This window comes from Manis javanica, chromosome 1 (assembly GCF_040802235.1).
Source record: "Manis javanica isolate MJ-LG chromosome 1, MJ_LKY, whole genome shotgun sequence".
Lineage (NCBI taxonomy): Eukaryota > Metazoa > Chordata > Mammalia > Pholidota > Manidae > Manis > Manis javanica.
In genome coordinates, this window is record NC_133156.1 from 194,790,492 (window position 1) to 194,800,339 (window position 9,848).

Sequence of the window (9,848 nt, forward strand, 5' to 3'; positions counted from 1 at the left end):
TACAATTGAGAACTGTGCTCAATAAGATAAACTTCTTAATATCTAAGAACTGAGTCTGTAGTTGATCAAACAGACTATGACATAGTTAAACTCCTTCATTACACAGGATGGGATGGTGTGCCATCACGAGCTACATGGAAGGTGTAGGGGAAATACAGAAAATGGAGAGAGCATTGGGAGACAGGGTAATTGGGGAAGACCTAGTGGAGCTGGTCTTGAAGATGGACACATAGGACATAAGTCGGAGGAGAGAAGACATTCAGGATGGAGAAATATGAGCATGGTTTGGAATTTTGGAGTGAGTACCCCTACTCAAGCTAAAGTTAACATGTCAAGGGCGGTTGGATTGGGTGGGCTAGACCACAAAGACCTTGGAAGGGGAAGTTGGACAGTAGAAATATTTTCTCATTAGGTATCCTGCTTTATTGTCTTGGGGAATCAGGCAAATCTGTCTGATGAAATTACAGCTTGGAAATTTGACCTACTTAGGGCATTGCTTGGAGCATTGGAGTTTCAAACAAGCCCTTCACTCTAAAGGAAGAATCTCTTGATACTTTCATTTTCTCAAGGATGAAAAGAAATTAAAAGTAACACATGTGAAGATTTTACTTAGGAGACTAAGTTGAAGTGGGGGAATTACCTCAAGAAAGAAATAAAAAAGTGAATGTAATTTTCCAAATCTGAAATCTTTAGCACGATGTGTTGATAAGTTTCTTTTTTACCAAAAATGGTGCATGAAAATCCAGTTTTTCGGAGAGGTAAATGTGTGTGCAATAGTCATTCACATTAGAAAAGAGTTTTCTGTAAGATTCCTTTAAATTGAAGTCCCTTTGTACATTGTAAATGTGCTTCAAGTAGCAACCTAAACACAGATCAAAAACAAAACAAAACACCACAAACAAACAAAAGCCTGATTTAAGGTTGTTTGGAAATTGTTATCAACCAATTCGTAAAGCGAGGGACATACTTAGAGGTTGCTGCCATATCTCAGATTGAGTTAGATGATAATGAGAATGTATTATAAAGCAACAAATGATTTTCCGATCTTAGAAATATTCTATGTGCTTAGAAAAATAGGTTCTAGAGGACTTCAGTTACACATGTTAAAAACTGGGTTTGAAATACAGAATAACAACTTCCCAGAGTGTTTTAGGATGAACCTCTGTGTAAGTAGATCCATTTGGCGATCAGTCTTCAGCTAACATTGTCTCATTTTGAGTGTGTCCCTTTGTTTACCTTCCTATTTTTCTAATTCTTCATTAAAGAATGAAGTCTTGTATCCTACATCAGTGGCTTTTACAGGGCAGTTCTCAGAAAAGCTATATTACCATGACATGAGCACTCTTTAGAAATGCAAATTCTTGGACCCCATTCCTGAACTACCAAGTCAAAAACTTGCAGAGGACCCAGCAGTCTGTGTCTTAACAAGCCTTTCAGGCATTTCTGATACATACTGAATTTGAGGTCCACTGACTTATTTCCTAAAATAAGTGCTTTTGCTAGCAGTTAAATGCTTTTGATTTAAATCAAAGGACATATTATTTCTACATAAATAATTTCAAAGTATTTTTTTGCTCATGTATTTCTGTCTGCTGAGCATAGTTCTTCAGTCATTTTCTTCTGGTGGCACCATAATATCTCACTATTCTCCCAACTTTTTACCCTTCAGCTTCATTTTACACCTAGCTATGTGGGATGCTTCAGGTTCCCTGAGCAGAGCATGAGTGTAAGAATTTTTCTCCTTTTTCTGATGACAGTTTGTCATTTAGGGAACTTTTTAAAATCTAATTTCTGCATTTGAAGTAGTTTTCTAGGTAGGTCAGATTGCTTGAAGTTTGATCTTCAGTATGTTAAATGATATTTATCTATCACTTGAAATAAAAATTCTTTTTAGGTAGATAAAGATGGGTAAGTCTCACAAAAATCTTTCTCAGTGATCATTTAATTTCATTTGGCTTAAGATGCTATTTGTATTAAGTTAAACGAGTGCTAGTTTAACATCAGTTTATAGTCATTTGAAGCCATTTTCATTCATTAAGAAAAATATCTCTCTAGATTAGATTTTCACAAGGGTGTGAATAGCAATAGGGATTTCTCTGTGTAGGCCGAGGATTTTCCAGTGAGTGCCGCTCTGTTTCCACTGCCCTCTTGAAAAGTGTAGTTTTTTTTTTTCTTTTCCTTTTTTTTTTTCACTATAGAGCAAGGTAGTGACGGTAGTACTTCCCTCTGCCTTGGCAGGAAAAAAACAAAAATCACACACATATTGTGCTAGATTTGCATATTGGTTCTATAATATATTATGGTTTATATAACTCCAGTATGTATTATAATATCAGTATTCTTATAATTTTTCAGAACATTTTAGATGTTCCACCCAGCATCACAATTCTTTTTTGCTCTTGACTTTAGCTTTTAAAGAATGTTATTAAGTGTAATGAAATTTTGTAGCCTGATTACATTCCCTACTAGAAAGTTCATAGGAAAAAAATTATGTAACCCCATTTAATTTCCCAAAAGGCATACATTGCAGAGGACCTGAGAAAATCATTTAATTTGTTTTGAAGAAAGAGACTTTCTGTGTGGTGTTTAGAACATGCCCTTCCCAACTGTTCTATGCACTCTTGAAACCAGGATGACTTTCCTCCCCAGTGGCCCCTGGTAGGCAGGTGGAGACATGTGCCCTTGCTATGTTTGATCCTAGGTTTTGCCTTTCCCAGTTTTGAGTCTCCTAGTTTCCTTAGTTTCTCTGGATTTGACTCTCAGGGCTGTCTAAACACTGGGAGAGAAATTAACTCTCTAGCTATTTAGAATTCACCTATCCAAGTTTTGACCTTGGAACTCTATTCTTAGTCACTTGAACAGTCATTTTGATAAACTTGTATTCCAAGTGATTCTAACAGTTCAACCTTTAGAGCTAATGAGGAAAATGATAATGGATCACTACTAACTGGGCACAGTGGACTTTTCCATACATTTAGGCTCTCTTAGTCCATCAAAATATTTTCAAATCTTTTGGACAGAAAGATTGAAGGATTATAAAACTGTAATTTATATAATTTACCTTTTGTGATAGAAGATAAATCTGTGGTTAATTGCAGACCTTTAGCTGTATAATAAATTTGGACACAGATTTATTTAAACAGAATGACTCTCAAAAAAATCTTTCTTGCTTTAAATTTCAAAGTAAGTAACAACTCCTAAGCATATAGCAGAATACTCGATTGCTTGGACTCCATAAACACCTCTTTCTGGGACTGGTGGTGACCAAGTAGAGAAGAACCTTGATTTATCAGAAAGGGTGGGAGGTGGATGTCAGAGTTAAGATCTGCAGGTGGGTATCACATTACTGTTTTTTTCTTTGTGACATTCTAAACTTTATATAATGTAAATCTATTTCTGAAATTCAGTCAATTGTCACAAATATATGATGCTTTTAGCAGTCTTCCTAATGGTTGAAGGCAGAGCAGTGCACTCCTTCAAGGAAATGAAAGATTCTTCGTGGGTTTCTGACATCCGTGGAAATCTGTATTGAAAGTTTCAGAAGTCTACAGGGCCAGAATAATAGGTAAAACTAACTTGAATTAGACAGTGATGAAAGAAAAGCAAAAACTACAAATAGTATAGTAAGACATGAGATTAGGTTCAGAATTTAAGTCTTCTGCAAATTTTGGTTTTATTAGCTTAATTCTTGGAGTACCAATTTAATGCTTATGGAGGTATTACCTACTGAATAATCTGGGTTATGAGCCAAAAATTTCCTCCATTTCCTAGCAGAACAGTAATTAACTCGTCTCTTTAATTCTGAAAGCTATTATGAACAGAAAAATCTTGAAAGATCAGGTAAAACATTGTCCTAGTTTCTGTGAGGAAAAAAAATAGTCATGAGCCCATTCTCTGGAAGAACTGGGTTCAAATGCAATATTTTCCAACTTGTAATTCGGATTGGATTTATTTACTTTGAAAAAACTGCCTTTTTATTATATGCTCATAGAACGGGGGCTAGCTCACCATGGCTCATGGGCCACAACTAGTTTGCCTCCTATTTTCACAAATAAAGTTTTATTTGAAGTCAGCTATGTTTGTTTATAAACATATTGTTTATGCCTGCTTTCACACCACAAAGGCAGAATTAAGTAGCTGTTACAGTGACCACATGGCCAGCAAAATCTGAACTATCAGACCTTTCACAGAAAAAATTTGTCAGCTGCTCTCAAAAACTTGTTAATTGACCTTAGGATCCCTTGGTCTGCTTTTCTTGAATAAGGTAGGTTTTTGGAAATTGGAGAAAATATGATAAATCTGTTAGGGAAAAAATACTACCTTAGTAACTGGAACCTGAATTCTCTTTGCATTTCTATCACTTCTTTCTGTCAACTTGGAAGGTTATACCACTGTTCTGACTTGATGTCTTCATCTGCAACAAGGGGGAGTTGTTCTGTTTGATTTCCAAGGTTTCTTTCTATTTTTCTTATCTTTCTGTCTTTCAACTCAAATTGTTCCTTATAATACTTAGTGACTACAGCCTTCCCTAACCAACCCTGCCCAAATTAACTTCTTCCTCTGAACTCCATAGCTCTGGAACATAAATCCATATTGTACTAAGAGATATGTTTCATTTACGTTATGCTGTTATTGTTCTTTAATTGTAAAATTAAATTATAATCTAAATTTTAATTATATTTATGTACATAGAAAGATATTTTAAGTTATAAGCTCCCTAAGAGTAAGAACCACATCTTCTTCTTCTCTTTTTCCCTATCACAGTTTTATTTGTGATAAACACTAAGTATTAATAGTAATAATTATTATTATTTATTAGGGAACTTGCAGGACATATAAACATGTCCTACATGTTCTAAAGGCCCGGATCCGGTATTTTTGCACTTTTGTAAAAGTAGTTACACTTTATCAGGGAAAGTCACTATCATCAAGACAGATTTATAGATAGAGGCAGGTAGTGGACTGACCTAGACGTCTGACCTAAGAGGAGCGCTTAGCGAGTCAGAGAGCTGGCTATCCAGGCTGAGTAGGAAGGAATCCTAGGAACAGTTGTGGGAGATGATAGATCTGTACTGCAGACCTAAAATTGATATCCCTACTCTAGACGAAAACATAAAATTCTCATTATATGGATGAAAATGAAAATGCTGGAGAATATTTTGTATACTATAGTGTACAAAGGGGAGTCATTGACTTATAATGGGACCATTTGTTTTTGCTAATATTTATTGATTCTCTACAATGTACTTCAGAGTTTATTAGATGCAGTCTTGTCTTCCATCCCATGTGATGGGGCCAAGATGGGTAGTCATCCCACCCACCTTTCTTTCTGGTTGTTTAGGTTTTAGTGATTTAATTTTGGAAGATTGTTTGAATGAGGCATATCTTTGTAGTTCTTGTTACTGCTTTACTTCTCACTGATCTTTAAATGAGATCATTTTATTGCTATTGCAGTGCCTTTATTCTCTGGTTAAGACATTGTGACAGTTTTGTTGTTAGAAATAAAGTATAATGTAAAGATTGGCTAAAGCATTGTCATAGAAAGGTGGTAACTATTTGAACTAGATCCAGCATCAAGAGACAGATTAATTTAATAGGAAGGTTTGAAACAATGTCACAGGGACTTCTCTCACTTTTGTAGGTCTTCACTGTACCCATTAAGGTAATGAGAATTATGCATTACGCATGTTGAGTGGGGGGGTGGGGAAGCTGCATACCCATGTGCCATATGGTTTTTTATTACATTCAGCTGAAAAAAAAAGAGACAGACCAGTAATTTCTAAAAAGAATGTCAACTTGTTTTGAAAATACAGAATAAAACACAAGACCATTTATCATTTTCAAGAACATGAAGCATTGGCACAATTTGTGTACCTTTCTGTCTTACAAATGATAGAACATGTTTTAAGAATAAAGGAAATTTCTAATCAGAGCAGATTCTGATTCAGCAATGACCTGAAATACATACTAAAAATAATAAAGAAAGACTACACTTCTACTTCATTTTTAATTGTTTTGTTGGGTTCACACAAGAGTATAGATATGGTATGGTATGGGACACAGTAGGAATCACCCCAAGTCCCTAAGAAGCCAGATTTATCACGAGGTCCATGAAAATAACACTGCATAAAATATACTCACAAGATGTCCCACCATATCTACCAATCTCACCCAATTTGGATATCACTCAAAATACATGTTTGTATGCGATGTGCCTGCATGCTTGCATGTTGTGTGTGTTTTTTGTAGCAGTACTTAAGGTTTTTTTCACTAAAAATACATCTTCTTAAGATGGAAGAATTTCTGAGTCTTTAAAATACTTCCTGAAAGTCCAGAGGAAGTTTCTATCTACAAACCTTGTAAGAGTTCAGAATGATGGAGCTTTTTGGCTGAAAAATGTTTAAGTTAAGTGGAGCGTGTCATTCCTTTTAGTTTAGAAGATTGGGGACAATATGGACTGAAATAAACTTGCTGTTTCATTTACATACTGGATAAAAAACAATCTTTGCCTAGAATTTAAGGAAGCCAGGGGTAATTGTCTAGAATTTAGGGAAGCTAGGGGTAATTGAATTAATTGAACATTCAATTAAAAATCTCATGCCAGTTAGAAAATGTCTTATCAATTATTCAAATAAGAATCCAAACCAGTTTATCTGATATGACTGTGGCTGAATAGGAGAAACAAAAAGTGCAGAGAAAACAACATCTTGTGACAGAATGGTTACACATAAATCAACATACTGAATTAATTCCTCATTTGACTTCTGAAGATGAGAATGACAATTAGAATAGCAGAGTAAGTAAAGGAATAAGTGTATCATTTATTAATAAGAGGATAGAGGTAGATAGTATTTAGGAATTCTGGGCCATTTCATGATCCAGACAGAAAGGAACTCTGCCACTGAGATGAGATGTGGGAAAATTTAGTGAACTCGCCTTGTCTGAATCAGATTGATAATTATCCACTCTAGGATCAGAGACCAAATCCTCAGACATGAAAGGAAAAATTGGAAGGATATACTTCCTCAGTCTTCTCTTTTTCTCTCTCCCGCTCTGATCTTTCTTGTCTTTCCCATCACTTCAGCACCCCTGGAGATTGGGAGAAGCTAGAGGTACGAGTCCTGTTTTCCGTCCTGCTCCATCCAGTCCCTGTCATTCCAGACATGGCAACGACACAACTCCGTATTTTCCAGCTTTGGGAGGAACCGCATGGGCCCTGTCTATCATAGCAGTGAAATTCAGTTTTTCACCCTCCATTCTTCAGCTGATGGAAAAACAAAATCATCAGGTCATAAAACTCATCTGGATTTTGAATCCATCTTTGAGAAAAAGTAAACTGTTGTTCTTGGATGAGCCCCAGGGACTGCTGCTTAATTTCTTAGTTCATTTTCCCTTCTTAGCTCATGTATGTATACGGGTCCCTCTATAGTTCCCTTATGAAAATGTGCATTTTTAATACCACAAAAGCAGAAAAAAATCATATTTTTCGTAAATATTCTTTCAGTAGAATTGCAATCAATGTAGTCAGAGCTAACAAGCAGATGGATGTATTTGAATGCCATTATCTTGTGTACAAGATATTATCTGTTTCATGAAAAATTCAGCAGTTTGGGCTGCTTTAGTGAGGGAAGATGGAAGTAAAAATATAGCAAGGCAAACATGATCAGACTCAGAATCCCTGAGGGGGTTCCATTGCATCATTTAGCAGGAGAATGAGCAATGCCGGAGAAGCAGTGATGGTAGAAGTGCTGTCTGTGCTCCTTATGGCATTCTTGGCTTCAGGTCCCACTCAAGCCCCACAGCTGTAGGTGGTTGCTCCCAGGCCTGCGAAAGCATCACACCGTGACATTTTTATCATCCGTCTAAGAGAAGAAAATAAATTTGCTAACAGAATAGAGCTGGCAGGCTCGTACTACCTTGTCACATTCCAGACATCTTCTGGTCTGGCCCGAGCCAGACAAAACCTAAGTGTGGGCCAGAAAGTGTGTGATGGACATGAAGTCGACTTAAGTAGTCTGGGAGAAGAATGTGGGTTTTTCTGAGAGAGGACTATGTGTGTTTTTTTATTTTTAATTGGCGATTTGAGAAATGAAAACACTTGGACTGCAGTGGGGATGTGACCTCAGTTTTATTTTCTATAAGCCAAGGATTTGTTGACATGGGCAAAATGAAGTTGAAAATTGTGCTGATTTTTTAGATAATATACATAGTAAAGAAAAAGAACTCAAGCAGGCCCTGTACAAAAAAAAAAAAAAATTTCAAGGTTTTCTATCACCTGAGGATTGAAATACAAATTCTTTAGAGACCTCATACAAGGTGACATCTGCCTATTTGTCCAAGCTGGCTTATTTCTTTCTTCTCTGAATATTTTCTATGCCTTAACCCATGTCTTTTTTTTTTTCACGGGGATTGGTGGGAGAAGCCCTGGAATATCCTGTGCTAATGTCCTAGACTCTGAGCTTTTCGAAAGCCTATCCTTATGCAAAAACATATTTCAAGTTTCATTATTTTAGTGAGAGCTTCCTGGGAGACTGTGGTCTTCTCTGAATGTTATTAAGTATGGTTTGTACCATCCATTTTTCACAGAGCAGGCCTTGCCTTGTTTTGTTGCTTATGACATCTTGCCTGTCATCAGTTGGGCTATGGGTCACTTGAGGTTAATCTTAGTGACCCCCAGCATCTAACAAGCTGCCTTAAACACATCAGACAACCAGAAAGCATAACGTATTGGTAATGCCAATGAAGAATGGCATAATTCATATTTTTATAATTACACTGTGTGAATGATTTCATTGGATTATTACAGAGAATGCAATATGTTAATACCACAGGGTTTTATAAAAATAGTTTCCCTTAATAAGAAGAACCTTTTAAAATGTTCTGTTTATCTCTCTGGGTTATCTTAGTAAAGAAAGATTGTTACATGAATTAAGCTTTTTTAGGAAAAAATAATATATGACTAACAGTTTGCAGGTATCCTTGGAGGAAATTTTGAGAAGCACAGATCATATATATGTCAAACACAGATAAACATAAGTATGTTTATATTCAGTAAAATAATGAAACTTGAAGGAACATGCATATAATGAAAACATGGCAGGTGATAATTAAAACAGAAACACTTAACTTCATTACTTCTAGTGTGGTGATTCCAGGAGCTTTGTATGAATAAGACTTGCTCTGGAGGAAAATTGTTTCATATTGGATCTTGGAGGACTGAGGGTGAGTCTTGGAGATATGAGGGTGGGCAAGGGGAATATTCATGACCTTTTCCCACATATAGAGATTTCCAGTATGTAGACAGATATTTCTGACATGTAGATTCTACAGTCTTAATTTTCTCCTTGATCTCTTCTATGCACTCCTTTTCCTGTGTCTTGTCTTTTTCCTTCCCTGACATGAGATTTTTCTCACCTGGATCCATCTCATTCTATCTTCCTTTCTTTCTTCATTTTCAATTCCTCTTTTAGATGGTAATGACCCTGAAAGTTCATTCGGCATAATTATTTAAGAGTTTTATTAAAATAGTATGTAATTTTAAAATCACTCTGCTGATATTACATTATTCCCTTTTTATCTGCTACATTACAATTACAGTGTCTTTATATCTACATATTTCACAGAAATGAAATTAACATGAATTTCTTTGGTTCAAATATTAATAGTTTGAATAAAGCATATTTTAATTTTTTACCTCTAAATGATGCATCAAGAAAAGTAATGAAACAAAGGATTTTTCTTCATGATGAAAAAATGTGACCATTTCTATTAAAAAAAAATCTCTTTGCTGGGAGGAAAAAATGAAGCTGATAGATATTTTATAGAGATATGTTTTACAATTTGTCAGT